At 40.7% G+C, this 15,373-nt stretch overlaps 1 protein-coding gene and 1 pseudogene across 1 annotated transcript in view; one reads left to right on the forward strand and one right to left on the reverse strand.

Annotated features, from left to right (window-relative positions):
* The window catches only part of MRPS27 (mitochondrial ribosomal protein S27), a 108,214-nt gene that overhangs the window by 23,027 nt on the left and 69,814 nt on the right, over positions 1-15,373 (reverse strand). The gene's annotated exons all lie outside the window — the stretch shown is intronic.
* On the forward strand, positions 1,115-2,038 carry LOC100956680 (annotated as a pseudogene).

The raw sequence follows: 15,373 nt of genomic DNA on the forward strand, positions 1-15,373 counted from the left end.
CTGCAGTGTGATGGGAATCACGGCTGGCCCCAGTGCCTGCAGTGTGACGGGAATCACGGCTGGCCCCAGTGCTGCAATGTGACGGGAATCACGGCTGGCCCCAATGCCTGCAGTGTAATGGAATCACGGCTGGCCCCAGTGCTACAACGTGACAGGAATCATGGCTGGCCCCAGTGCCTGCAGTGTGACGGGAATCACAGCTGGCCCCAGTGCTTGCAGTGTGATGGGAATCACGGCTGGCCCCAGTGCCTGCAGTGTAACGGGAACTGTGGCTGGCCCCAGTGCCTGCAGCATGACAGTAATCTTACCAGTGAAGCGGAGTTTGCAATTAACAAAAGGGGTGAGCACTTCCTTGAACTAGAACCAAAGAGCAAGAGTGATATGTGATGATTTAAATCACAATCTGATTCAATCACTGCCACCTATCTTCTCATCCTAGAAAGGAAATTATTTTTTCATTGTGCTGGAAATTCTACTTTCAGAATTGCTGCCCCCTATCACCACAAATAAAATAAAAAATTTTGTTTTTGAGACAGAGTCACCCAGTCACTCTGAGGTTGAGTGCTGTGGCAATATAACTCACAGCAACCTCAAACTCTTGGGCTTAAGAGATCTTCTTGCCTCAGCTTCCCAAGTAGCTGAGATTATAGGCGCCCATCAGAATGCCTGGCTAATTTTTTTAGAGACAGGGTTTCACTCAGGCTGGTCTTGAACTTCTGAGCTCAGGCAATCCACTTGCCTTGGCCTCCCAGAGTGCTAGGATTACAGGTGTGAGCCACTGTGACCAGGTCTAATATAATCACATTTTGACAAGATAATTTTCTCATGAATATCTTATTTTTGTCAAGTTGTTCAAAAAGAGTAGAGTCCAACATAAGAACTGATAATAAAAACATCAGTATTACAGATTAAAATCTCTTTCCTTCTTGGGATCCCAGATTCTTACTCTTGAAGAATCTTAATTAATTTTAAATTTCAACAAACATGTACTGAGCCTGTACTAAGTGAAAGTGCCAGGTGTAAGAATCCCCTCTCCAGTGTGGAAGCTGAGCTGGTGCAAAGTGAGGTGAGCTGCTGGCTGAGGACCGGAGGCTGTGCATCAATAAACGTATCCATGGAGAATACTGAAAACTCAGTGGACTGAAAATCTATTAAAAATTTGGAAACAAGGCAGTGCCTGTGGCTCAAAGGAGTAAGGTGCCAGCCCCATATGCCAGAGGCGGCGGGTTCAAACCCAGCCCTGGCCAAAAACGGAAAAAAAAAAAAAATTTGGAAACAAAGAACATCTGTGGAGCAAGTCAATGGACTCCGGAATATCCTTGGACAATAGCTATAAAATGGATTATCCTGAAATGGGTTTATGTATCATCATAATAAGAACTTTCACGAAAGTACTGGAATGCCACCTTGGTCAGGCACAGATGTAGATGCAGCAAACCTCTGGGAACATTCATGAACTTGAAATATGAAGTCAGGAATAAAAATGATCTTACATGTGAAGAAATTGTGGCATCCATGCACAATGTTTCTAAAGAAGATCATAGCAAAAGGAGCAGTTTTGTCTGCATGATTCAGAGCCATGGTGAAGAAAGCATAATTTTTGGGACAAATGGTCCTGTTGACCTGAAAAATACAACAAGTTTCTTCAGAGGGGATTATTGTAGAAGTCTAACTTTTCATTATTCAGGCCTGCTGAGGCACAGAACTGGACTGTGGCACCAAGACAGACAGTGGTGCTGAGGATGACGTGGCATGTCAGAAAATACCAGTGGAGGCTGACTTCTTGTATGCATACTCCATAGGGCCTGGTTACTATTCCTGGCGAAACTCAAACTATGATTCCTGGTTCATCCAGTCGCTTTGTGCCATGCTGAAACTGTACGCTCACAAGCTCGAGTTTATACACATTCTCACCTGGGTGAACCGGAAGGTGGCAACAGAATTTGAATCCTTTTCCTTTGACTCTACTTTTCATTCAAAGAAACAGATTCCACGTATTGTGTCCATGCTCACAAAAAAACTGCATTTTTATTACTAAATAAACAGTTATTTGGGAGGGTACAGCTGGCATGCCAAGTGAGAAAGCAGTGTGACTGATACTGTATTCCTCTCAGGGTTAAATCCAATCTAACACTCCATGGTACATACCACTTCCACACAATAGTACGACGAGTACAAAGCTACCTCTGGGGCGGCACCTGTGGCTCAGTGAGTACAGCGCTGGCCCCATATCCCAAGGATGGCAGGTTCGAACTTAGCCCCGGCCAAACTGCAACAAGAACAAAAATGGTCTTTGCAGAAGCTACCTCCGACTCTAATTAGGTAGTTACAAAAGTTTACTCCTCAGGAGAGGAAATGATTATAAATGTACAGCTCTCATAGTTAGCAGGTGTTAATGATGCTATGCTATGAATGTTCAAGAATCAAAAAACAGCGCAGTAAGGAATTTTCACAATATCCTCCCACTTAGGACTCTGCGTTTTAGTTTTTATCAAACTGTAAAAATGATGATGGGGAAGAGTTTAGGGATCCCTGGGCATGGTCACAGAGTTGAGCCTTTAGTTTAGAATTGATATACAAACACAAAGTCAACTAGGGCGGCGCCTGTGGCTCAAAGGAGTAGGGCACCGGCCCCACAGACGGGAGTTGGCAGGTTCAAACGGCGCCCTGACCAAAAACTGCAAAAAAAAAAAAAACAAACCATGAAGTCAACTGTGTTTTAGACTCTATAGATTATGGTTTTGTGGTGTTTGTCCTGAACATGGCTTTGTCATTAAAAAAAAAAGTAATTGTTTAATATTGAAAAAGAAAGTAAATATTTTATTTGAGAGGAAGTCTGAGCAAACTAAGCTGATTCTTTTAAGGCTAAAAATGCAGCATTCATAAGGAGATGGAGTTAAGCCAGAAGGGCTGAAATGCAGCTGATCTGTGCACATCTCGACATCAGTTGAGCTTCACAAACCAGCAAAATCTCCTAAGAGCTACTATGTAAAAACCTCAAACTGTTGATTACTAACAGGATGACACGAAGACATTCTACAGGAACGTTCTAACATGCACTGTACGTAATAAAAATGGAATGCAAGGAAAGAAAAATAAGCCGATAAGCAGGGCTCTCACAGCCCATGCCATAGGAGGCGGCTCAGAAAGGACCACCAGCTAGTTCCACGGAGGATGCCCCAAGCCACAGATCACCAAGTGAGCCTAATCAGAAACTTCTGAAATGGAAACTCGGCAAATGTGGTGAGTCACAATAAAAATTATAGTACACTTTGTAGTAAAAATATTGTTATTTTTCTGTTTATAATCAAAAGAAACTTAAAGTCACATTTTATAGTGGTCACTGAAGTAAGAGGACCATGGTGCCCAGGACCAGAGAAGTCACCCAGTCAGAACCTCTGCTCTGGCACCTGTGAAGGTGAAGGACCAAGTTCAGCCCCCAGCCAGGGGCAGGCCACATGCATCCCCACTCACTCCCAGAGGGGCACAGCAGTGTCACACCTGCAGTCTGCCATTTCACCTGAGGTCTCCTTTTCCTCAAGGAAGGGAATTTGGCATTTGTAAGTAACAGCTATTTCTGTTGATGACTAGATCTGTTAACTTTTTTAAAGTAAATATAGCATATGATGATACTGTAAGGTGTGTTCCTATGTGACAATTTTGTAAAAATTTATTTTATATTTTTATTTCAAAATATACTTTCAAACTTAAAAAAAAGAATCCCCTCTCTAAAACACCTTTCCCACTGCCTCCAAAGGCCAACCAGTTTGGGCTTGAATATTTCCAGTGAATTCACGGTACACCTCACAGCACAGATAAAAACTGTCTTTCTTTAAAAGTTTTAATATTTTTACTTTTTGTAAAAGTCAGGTTTTAAACATTAAAATTCATGCTTTTCAGTTTGTAAGTTTATGAGTTTTGACCAGGGGTACAAGGTCTGACAATTAAGGTTGTGAACTTGCCACTGTGTACATACACTGGCAGCACTGTACAAACAACTCAGTAAGGTTTTACAACCTCATATATCAGTGTCTCACAGCTGTGTTTGTGCCGATATGTGGTGGTGTCTTGCTGAGTGGAGTTCATTACAGTTATGTGCTTTTGTGTGCTGTTGGAAGAATGTCAGAGCTTTAATTAGAGGAACAAACAAACATTAAATTTCTTGTTAAATCAGGCAAGTAAAATCAGGACATTTTAGTCCAAGTGTATGGGGATAACACCATGAAGAAAATAGCAGGTACAAATGCATCACACATTTTTCTGAGGGGAGAGAAAGCATCACTGAAGAAGAAAGGTCAGGGTGGCCAGTAATAAGCAGAAGTGACAAAAACACTGCAAAATTTTATCAAAATCATCAGCTGACTGTGAGAAGCATAGCAGACCAAGTAAACATTAATAGAGAAACAGTTAGGAAAATCTTGGCATGAGACAGCTGTGTGCAAAAATGGTCCCAAAGGAGTTTACTGATGAATAACAGCAAAGGAGAGTCGAAGTTTACCAAGACCTTTCCGAGAGGCAAGACTATGTTTTGGGGCATGCTGCCACTGGTGATGAAACATGGGTGCACCAATATTATCCTGAAACAAAGTGTCGAAATGCACAGTGCAAGTCAGCCAATTTCCTACAACCAAAAAAAGTTCTATCAGTTCAAATCAAGAGTCAAAACACTCTTGCTAACTTTTTTGATATCAGAGGGATTGTTTACTATGGATTTGTACCAACTAGACAAAGAGTAAACCAAGTTCTCTATTTACAAGTGCTGAGAAATCCAAACACTTCACCAACAACTCATGGCTCTTGCATCACAACAATGCACCAACTCACATGGCACTATCTGTGAGGGAGTTTTTAGCCAGTAAATAAATAACTCTATTGGAACACCCACCTTACTCGTCTGAGCTAGACCCAATGACTTTTTTCTTTATCTGAAGATTAAGGAAATATTGAAAGGAAGGCATTTTGATGACATTCAAAACATCAAGGGTAATACAATGAAAGTTCTAATGGCCACTGCAGAAAAAGAGTTCCAAAATTGCTGTAAAAGGTGTAGTGCGTTCTGGCATAGGTGGATAGCCTCTCATGAGGAGGATTTCAAAGGGGTCCATAGTGACATTCAGCAATGAGGTGTCTAGCACTTTTTCTAGCAGTTTGCAAACTTAATTGTCAGACTTCACATAGTCACTACCACAGTCAAGATATAAGAGCAGTTCCTAAAGTTTCCTAATGACCCCACTGTAGTCAAGCTCTCCTGGGCTTGCTGGCCAACTTAGACAAATTTTATATAGATAACTTTCTGGGGCTCTTTCCTAGACTCCAAGTTAGTAAGTTTATAATAGGAAAAGCAAATTAGGTGATAAAAGCCACAATTTCTGTTGGATGGCTTATAACTTATATTCTGTCAATTTCCAAAAGGAATTTGAAAATATTAAAATCCAGTTCATAAGTGGTTTTCTTTGAATCCTATATGCAATCATTAGACTTTCTGGCAGCCCCATCTGTCATTCTAAAAATGTTCATAAGTCAATTTTGGAAGAGAATAAAATGGGCATAGAATTCTGCAAATGTGAAGTGCTAAATAAATGCAGTACAATAACACAGTTTTTAAAATGATGGGTCTTGTTTGATACCCATGTCAAAGTCTGAAATTGTCAGAATTGGGGCTTAAAATGAGGCCTTTAGCATCTCACTTGAACCACACTAGTGTAACTATGACATACTAGAAACTACTCTTATTATCCATGTCCTCACGTGAAACAGAAAGCAATCACAAGTAGAGTATGTCACCAAATTATTCTCTTTTTCATTCTTCTCTGATCTGACTGCTATTCTGCCAGATCTAATTCTCTCAATCTGGAAGAAATATTTCTGATTAGTGTGACATGAGTATTTGCTGAGTACCTACCCTGTGAGTTTGCTAAGTAGTGCAGAAATCTACACTTTATACCCAATGGTCTACAAACTTCCTCTAACTCCAGTCTTAAAATGACATCTCTTCCTATCTGACACATGAAAAACACCTATACGCCTACTCTATGGACCTACCATGCTCTGCTGTTCTCTCTTACCTTTTTTCATTTTTTAGAGAGAGAAGTCTTGGTCTGTTGCCCAGGTTGGAGTACAGTGGCATCATGATAATTCACTGCAGCCTCACTCAATCTCCTGGGCTTAAGCAATCCTCCTGCCTCAATGTGAACAACAGGAACTACAGTTGGGCACCATCATTCCCAGCTAATTTTTCTATTTGTTGTAGAGACAGGGTCTTGCTATATTGCCCAGGCTGGCCTCAAACAAACCTTCTGCCTTGTCCTCCCAAGTCACTGCGCTTACAAGTGTCAGCCACTGTACCCAGCTTCTCTCTTACTTTCATGGTATACATAGTCTAAAGCTGCGGTTCTCAACCTGTGAGTCGTGACCCCTTTGTAACGATGAAAATACATCACGGCATTAGGAAGGTTGAGAACCACTGGTCTAAAGGATCCAGTCAGTATGAAGCCAGTTGTTATTTGCCAGAAAACTGAAACACTCTTTTATTAACCTCCAAAAAGCACTGCATATGGATAACTAGGGAAGATTATTTGGGTGGGAGGAAAATATTTATTGTGATGGCTGAGGTGGCCTTCTTGTGATGGTCCTAAAAGCAGAAAACAGCTGTCTCTGTGGCCACAAGCTGACCTATTAGTAAAAATGCACCCCAAAGCACCTCCTAGGACAGTGGTTCTCAACCTTCCTAATGCTGTGAGCCACAGGTTGAGAACTGCTGCCCTAGGACTTCTCCAGCCACCTTCAAGCTGTATAAAACTAGCTCATAGGTTAGTTTCACAACTGAGAGGCAGCCACTGAAGGCCAAGGTTAGGCTAAAGAGAAAGTTGAGAAAAATGGAACTTGGAACTAGTCCCTCTCATCCTCCCTCCCTCACTTACTTTCTTCCTTTTCTTCTTTCCTTTTTTCTTTTTTTTTTTTTCTTTAAAGAGAGAGTCTCTTTCTGTCACCCTGGCTAGACTGCAGTGGCATTGGAATAGCTCACTACTACCTCAAACTCATGGTCTCAAGTGATCCTCCTGCCTCGGCCCTCTGAGTAGCTGAAACTATGGGCACATGCCACTGTACGCAGCTAAATTTTCTATTTGTTGAAGAGACAGGGTCTCTCGATGCTGCTCAGGCTGGTCTTGAACTCCAGAGCTCAAGTAACCCTCCCACCTTGGCCTCCCAGAGTGCTAGGATTACAGGCATGAGTCAACATGCCCGGCCATACTCCTGTTTATAAAAGCATATAAATTTGTGGGAACTGGCTTGGTTTGGGAAGAGATAAGGAAAATAGTTTTGATTTTGAGTAGGGAACCTATAAGCAATTAAGGAGCCAGTTTCAAAAAGATGCAAACAGTTCCTGTTGTCTTCTACAGCTTTGGCTAGGAACTCTAGAGAAAACTTCTACAAAATCACGAATAATACTGACTAAGACAGGAAAATCACACATATCAGTTAATCAGTCACTGGTACATGTGGATAATTCTGAGGAAGGTAAAGGCAAGAAAGAAAAAAAGAAGAAAAACAAAGGAATAGAATTGAAATAAAAGAATAGAAGTAAAAGCTAGAATTTCTGGAATATTCTAGGCTTAGTAAGTTATCAGGATTAAGTCAGCCATAAAGAAATGAGCAGGCAAAGAGCCTGGCTTAGGAGATGAAACACACCAGTGTAAAAGCAGAGAAGAATTAAGCCAGCGTTGAGCAGATTTATATGTGTTTGTGTGTGAGATTATGGATTTCTTTAGGGGTATTTCTGATGAGAGAGAAGCTCAGAACTAATCTGGATTTCTTAAGAAATTTTTTTTTTTTTTTTAAATAAAGAAGGAAAGCATCTCAGTGTTTCAAATTTTCTGATTCTCTAATACAGGAAAAAGTTGAATCCCTGAGCATTATTTGTTCATAGCAAAAGTAAGATAGGACTTACTTCCAGTTATACGAGTTCTATTTTTGCAACTCTGCTGACTCTCCTATTAAACCTTTAATCTGGTAAAAGGCAGGGTGTCCCACAACCGCAGTTGCTTGATGACTTGGCAACAGTGACTAGACCTGCTGAGAATGTATAAATACCAATAATGTACACTGAAATTCATGAGGTTTATTTATATTTGAAACAGTAATCCACTTTCAGTTTTGAAGTATCATCCTGCCTATAAAGATGAAGCCAGGAAGAAATGCTTTTTTTGTACAAGGCGGAGGAGTTCAGAGATGACAGAGGAAGTAGAATAGTATGTGGTCATGTGCAAAGCCACATGTGCACGGCATTCCTCCTTTCTCTGTGCTATCTCCTTTCCATCACACATGGAAGGATGAAACACGGATTCTCCCATGCAGTAAGTGCAGGGAACAGACAAGCTGATATGAGTGTGAAATCACTAAGTCGAGGACAAAAGGCAGTATCTATGGTTCAAAGAGTTCCCCTAACAAGAACTCATTAGACAAAACATACATTCCTTGCAACACTGGAAGAGAATTTGGAAGCAATCTAAGCCAAGCAAACTGGGGGCAAGAGAGAAAAGAAAAGTTTACAGAGAATTAGAGAACCTTTGATTTAGTGCTAGCAGGGGCCTTCAATATCCATTGTATATTGAACTATATATTGAGAGCTTACTATGTACCGAGCCCTGTACTGGGTGATGCGAAATTGTTTCATCTCATTCCTTTACTTTGTAGAAGAGGAATCTTGATGTTCAGTGAGAAGACAGGATCTACCCAAGATAAGCACAGTTAGCAACAGGACCTCAGCTAGACCCCTTACTCTTACTTTCATCATTCTTTTATTTGTATGACGTCTTTAAAAACCACAGTTTCACAATGGTCCTTAACAGTGAAAAGTAAACAATATCTCTTCTAGATTTAGAAGCAGAATCCAGAGAAAAACACTCAAGAGTATGAAACAGTTCTGGAATTGCCCTGAAGTAGCTGTTTAACTTTAGAAAGTCACTTGATCCTTCAGGGTTTTAGTTCCTCCAACTGTAAAATGAACAGGTAGGATTATCTGGATCACAAACTCAAATAGTCTATAGGAGCCACTTAATACAAGTGCATGTAAGACAATAGGTACAAAGCTGTTTGTATTACAGACTAAGTGATTTAGTTAATGTTGTTTATAAAAGCATATGGTACGAGCCAACAAAACACACCTGAATTCTGGACTAGACCAGATCCCTGAAACTCCTCCCAGCACTTAAGTTTAATAGACTTTAAAAAATAACAATCCTATATCCATTCATTAAAACATGAGTCATTTTTGTAAGTTTCTATTAAACCAGAGAAAAGGCCATAACAGAAATAAGTGAATAATGACTCAAAGACAACCAAGCTGCATTCAGTCCACAGCTAATTTGCTTTATTCTACTGGCTTCCCTCCCCCCACGAGGTGGTGCCCACTCTGGAACAGCCAACAGAAACTAAGGCGACAGTGGACCCTGCAAGTTGGGAACTAAAATTTCAAGATGAAATGATAATCACGGAAGTTAAACTCAAGGTCCCTAAAGTACATTATAATTGAAGGTCAAGTTTTGTAGAAAATACAATTTCTAGCAATTGATTCTTCCATTCGTAAAGCATTTTCTACTCAAATGAATACTTCATTGCGATTTAATTTATATCTAAGAGTGAGCCATCCAAAGTAATTTTCCTATACAATACAAATAAAATTATTGTTTTGTATACTGTTATTCTCTTTTGTCCCTTAAATAAGTTCCTGATAATCACCTAAAGTCATAATCACCTAAAGGTCATGACCATAACTTATTTTTGGTGTCAAACCCCTATTATCTAACAATTCCTACAGCAGAAATGGTTGAACCCTTTAATAAAGGGGGGCAATAGGCAGGCATAGGATATTAAAAAATTACTTGATAGTTTTAGAAATTATGAAAGATGAAATATTTTTAGTTTAAAAAAGTAATACATTTGAAAATTGAGATTTTTATATCCATCAGACCAATGGGCTTTCAGGAAGCTTTAATTTATTACTTACGAAAAAAAAAAAGAAAAACAACATCCCCTAGTTACTAATGCATGAAGACAGTATTACAAAACAAAGGTGATCTTGCTTTTTGATGCCAAATGGTAAAACTCAGGATGACTCCATTTAATATGCAGCTCTTCTGTTTAGCTCAAGCTAGGCCCCCTCAATACACAAACCAAACTTTTAAAAAAACTATTTGAAATTGTACAAATGATCTGCCAAAAAAATTCTCAAGAATGTCATAGGAAAGCAGAGGGCCAGAGACAATTCCTTTGAATAAGATAACAATCATAAGAGCGAGCAGGAACATTTTGAATACGAAAAAGCTATTTCTTTAGTCATGAACCTAATACAAAGATCCAGGTTCATCTGTTCTGGCTGGCAAATCTTTCATATGTATAAAAAAAAATTAGCACATTGTACTCCACATATGCATGAATGTATTCATGATCTATGTGTATTTGACTTAATAAAATTTAAAAAAAAAAAAGAAAAAAGAAAAAAAATGCCATGCTTCAGCTGAACAAACACTCTAAGGCCCACAAGGAAGGAGTGAACAATTTGAAAAACATCTTTCATTGCCTGAGAACATTTTTTAAAAGTCTGAAGGTGCCAAAAGAGCTGCCTCAATGTGACTGTCAGCTTTCTGAAGTCCCTCTGCTTTTCTAAGTGTGAGTCACAGGAAAAGCAGAGTGCTCCTTGGCAAAGGTAGTTTTTCTTCTCTGGTTCTCCCCCCCCCAACCCCACTCATTTAAAAGAAAAAAAGGCTTTGATAAAAAAGATTCCAGAACTGAAGTTTGAACACCAGGGAGACAAAATATCATCGCAGAATTCTCTATTGTTTGCCACAGTGAGCCACAGACCTAGTGGGGCATCTTCTGCATCCTAAAAAGGGCTAGAGCCATTGATCATATGTCAGGCCGGGGCTGCACTTTGTCCAAGAGGAGGAAGAAACAAGCAAGGGAATACCTTGCCTCTCAGCTTCCTAAGCATCATTGGCTCATATACTGGACAGTTACTCTGAACTGGAAGGGATGGGAGTTCACCCTTTATGAGTAAACCTTAAGTGGAATTTCATGTGTGACAACATATAGGCTGTCCCAGTGTACATGGCTGCCACCACGAATGATGTCTTCAGTTAACAGGTATGGTTCTTCCTTCATTAATTTTAGGCAAAAAAGGAAGATAGCTGGGATTTTCTTTCTCTCTCTCTGTCCCTTTTCTTTGGGGTGGGGGAAGACAGAGTCTCACTCTATTGCTGAGGCTACAGTACCATGGCATCATAGTTTACTGCAGCCTCAAACTCCTGGGCTTAAGCAAACCTCTTCCATCAGCCTCCCGAGTAGCTGGGACTACAGGCCACCATGCCCGGCTAATGTTTTTCAAACTTTCTGTAGAGATAGGGTCTCACTATGTTGCTCAGGCTGATCTCAAACTCCTTGCCTCCCAAATTAAGGTGTCAGTCACTGAATAGCACCTGTCTTTTTCTTTTTTAATGCACAGAATAACATTAAGGAAAAGCAGAATGTTAAACTAGAGAGAGGATAGTTCTACTTCTTTACCTATATGAAATTACTTATTGTAACAGGAAAGAGAACTCAGGGCAAAGCTGCTCTCTTCTGCATCTGATCATTCACTGAACTACTGTGCATCAAGATATAATGCTGGGCACTAAGTGGCAAAAAAGAACAAACATACTCTGCCTTCAATAAGGTCAGATTGGGGTTATAAAAAAATAATTATTTTTGAGCATCCACAACAAGCTTAGAAGGTTAATTTACAAACATTATAGTATATCCTCATTTATATAACACTGATTATTTCATAACACCCTGGAGTTATTTTTAAGTAACCCTTCATTTATATAACATCATTTCATAACACCTTGGTGCTAAATTTTTTTAAACAGCTCTCAATTGAAAAACGAATCCAACTTTTCTCTCCTCTTCCCAGTAATCTTTCCTGTTTGTTTTCTTAGGATATATTTAGTATAGAGGCAGACAATGCCGTATCCTCCTTTTCTTACTTTCTAGAGCAAGAAAGTTGGTGTCCATCCTTCTCATGCATGATTTCATACTTTCACTACCTAGGGATGTGTCCTGTGTTGAGTACTTTAAGGTGCAGAATTCTTTCTTTTACCTCTTCATTCGGGCACCTGATAGAGAACAGAACCAAACCATTCCCACTTCATATGATGTAAACATGGATTGAGAGGAGTAATGTATACTTCTCCAGGGCAGAAGAGTAGGGATAGAAGCAACAGAATTACTATCTCAGAGACAGGGGAGGATCAGAAGCAACTGCTACTGTGGAAATGCATTGGCACTGCCACCACATAGATCCCTGACAAAGTGCGGCTCTGTCGGTTGAATAGAAACAAGCCGTGCACTCTGGGAGGCTGAGGCAGGTGGACTGCTTGAGCTCAGGAGATGAAGACGAGCATAAGAAGAGCAATACTCCCTCTGTACTAAAAATAGAAAAATCAGCTGGCCATGGTTAAGGGCACCTATGGTCAGGTCCCAGCTACTCAGAAGGCTGAGGCAGGATTGTTTGGACCCTGGAGTTTGAGGTTGTTGTGAGCTAGGCTGAGGCCATGGCACTCTAGCCCAAGTGACAGAGCAAGACTTTCTCTCAAAGAAAAAAAAAAATAATAATAATAAATAAAAATAAAAGAACATAGGCCCAAGTCACTTACTGACTTGGTTAAGTCATTTAACCTGAAAATCAGTTTTGTAATAGAGGAAATAATGTATTAAATCACTGGGTTACGATGAAAAAATGAAAAGTGTTTTGACAGCTTTTAATTCTTTTTGGAACCAAACACAGAAAAAAATGCACAAATACCAGCTATATTATTATTATTACAGTCTACTTAATTGAGTATATGATGAAATTCTATGTAGTATTGCTTATGTGTTATTGTTCTTTCTAAGGCTAAGCCTATGGGATAACAGTCCTTGGTAGTAGAGAAGTAGTTAAGATATAAAATTTGGCATGAGAGAGACTTATTCCTACTTTATAACCTTAGGAAATAGACTCTAAAACAGACTCATGGAGAATTCTGGGAAGATGGCCGACTAGTAGCAACCCTCAGCAGAGGCTCCTGAGCAGAAGAAGAAAAACTGGATAGAGTCAGATTCTATGAAGACAAAGGTGGGGAGCTGAGCCAAGAAAGAAGTTCAGCAAGCTGGCTAGGTGCCTGTGGCTCAAGCGGCTAAAGCACCAGCCACATACACCTGAGCTGGTGGTTCAAATCCAGCCCTGGCCCGCCAAACAACAATGACGGCTGCAACCAAAAAATAGCCGGGTGTTGTGGCGGGCGCCTGTAGTCCCAGTTACTTGGGAGGCAGAGGCAGGAGAACTGCTTGAGGCCAGGAGTTGGAGGTTACTGTGAACTATGATGCCATCGTACTCTACCCAGGGTGACAGCCTGAGGCTCTGTCTCAAAAAAAAAAAAGAAGAAGAAGAAGTTGTTCAGCAAGCTATAACTCCAAGGAAGAGCACTCAAGAAAACAAAAACAAATTGCAGGTACAAAGCGTATTGACTAGAGGACAGGAGACCCCTCCCTCTAGCTGTAAGCCTGCGGCAGGCTATCTGCAAAGGAGCAGGGAACAAAAGACCTCTCATTTTACCTCACTGGAGAGAGCTGCTAAACTCCAGGTCTCTTTCTCCAGGGAGGTCCCACTTACCAACCTAGACACCACCCTGCCAGGCATAAAATTGAACAGATATTTTTCCCCACAAGTGCAAACTCCCAGTCCACCCTTTCCCCCCTGCATGGTGGCCTGAAGTTCTGCCCCCTGCAGAGCACAGTGTTTGGTCCTGTCCTGAGAGATCTGGGCATAGTGTGGACTGCCAACCATCAGGACAGAATCTGTGACTTACAGGGAAGAAAGACAGTGTGGGAAGAAAGGGACACTTGGCGGGAGCAGGAGCAGTCCCCTGGTTATGACTATGACCAGACAGTGGTGGTACAGAACCTCAGTTCAGGCTGTGTCTAGCAGGACAGGGTGCAGAACCCCCGGTACTAATGGCACCCACAGCGGGAGAGTGGTTGCACCATGTGGACTGAGTTTGGTAGACAGGGCTTGTCTCCAGTCCCTGCTGGGCCTGCAAGCAGAGGCTTGATAGGTGTAGACTGAGACCTGAGAGCAAGGCCGTGGTCCCATCTCCAGTGGGGTTGGTGAGCAGCGGCTTACCAGGTGAGGACTGAGACCTGCAGGCTGGGTAGGGTGCCCTGACACTAACAGAGCCTGCGAACAGAGGCTTGCCAGGCAGTGGACAGAGACTGTCAGGCAAGGGTATGGCCCCTGGCTCCAACTGGGCCTGTGAGCAGAGAAGCGGACAACAGTGTGGACCAAGTCTGGTGGGTGGGAGTGTTCTATCAAACCTTTCAAGAGGAACAAGTGCCTATATTATACAACCTTTTCCAAAGCATAGAAAAAGAAGGAATACTTCCCAACACATTCTATGAAGCAAATATCACCCTGATACCCAAACCAGGAAAGGATCCAAGAAAGAAAGAAAATTATAGACCAATTATCATTAATGAATATCAATGCAAAAATATTCTATAAGATCTTAACAAACAGAAATCAACAACACATCAAAAAATTATATACCATTATCAAGTTGGTTTTATTCCCGGGTTACACGGTTGGTTCAACACACCAAATCTATAAATATAATTCATCACATCAATAAAATAAAGAACAAAGACCATATGATTCTCTCAATTGATGCAGAAAAAGCCTTTGATAATATCCAGCATCCTTTCATGATCAGAACACTTAAGAATACAGGCATAGAAGGGACATTTCTTAAACTGATAGAGGCCATCTATATATAGCAAACCCACAGCCAATATCATATTGAATGGAGTAAAACTGAAAACATTTCCACTAAGATCAGGAACGAGGCAAGGATGCCCACTGTCTCCAATGCTATTCAACATAGTAATGGAAGTCTTAGCCATCACAATCAGGCAAGAGAAGGCAATCAAGGTATGCAAATAGGGTCGGAAGAGATTAAACTCTCACTCTTAGCTAATGATATGATCCTGTAGCTAGAAAATCTCAGGGACTCAACTTCAAAAGGCTTAGAAGTCATCAAGGAATACAGCAGCATCTCAGGATACAAAATCAATACTTACAAGTCAGTAGTTCTTATATTTGCTAACAATAGTCAAGCTGAAAATATAGACAAGGACTCTATTCCAACAGTGCCAAAAAAGATGAAATATCTGGGAATTTACCTAACAAAGGATGTGAAAGATCTCCGTAAAGAGAACTATGAAACTCTGAGAAAAGAAATAGCTGAAGATGTTAACAAATGGAAAAACACACCATGCTCATGGCTGGGAAGAATCAACATTG

Source organism: Otolemur garnettii, unplaced genomic scaffold (genome assembly GCF_000181295.1).
Source record: "Otolemur garnettii isolate 467f Iridium unplaced genomic scaffold, OtoGar3 scaffold00017, whole genome shotgun sequence".
In the NCBI taxonomy this organism is placed as follows: domain Eukaryota; kingdom Metazoa; phylum Chordata; class Mammalia; order Primates; family Galagidae; genus Otolemur; species Otolemur garnettii.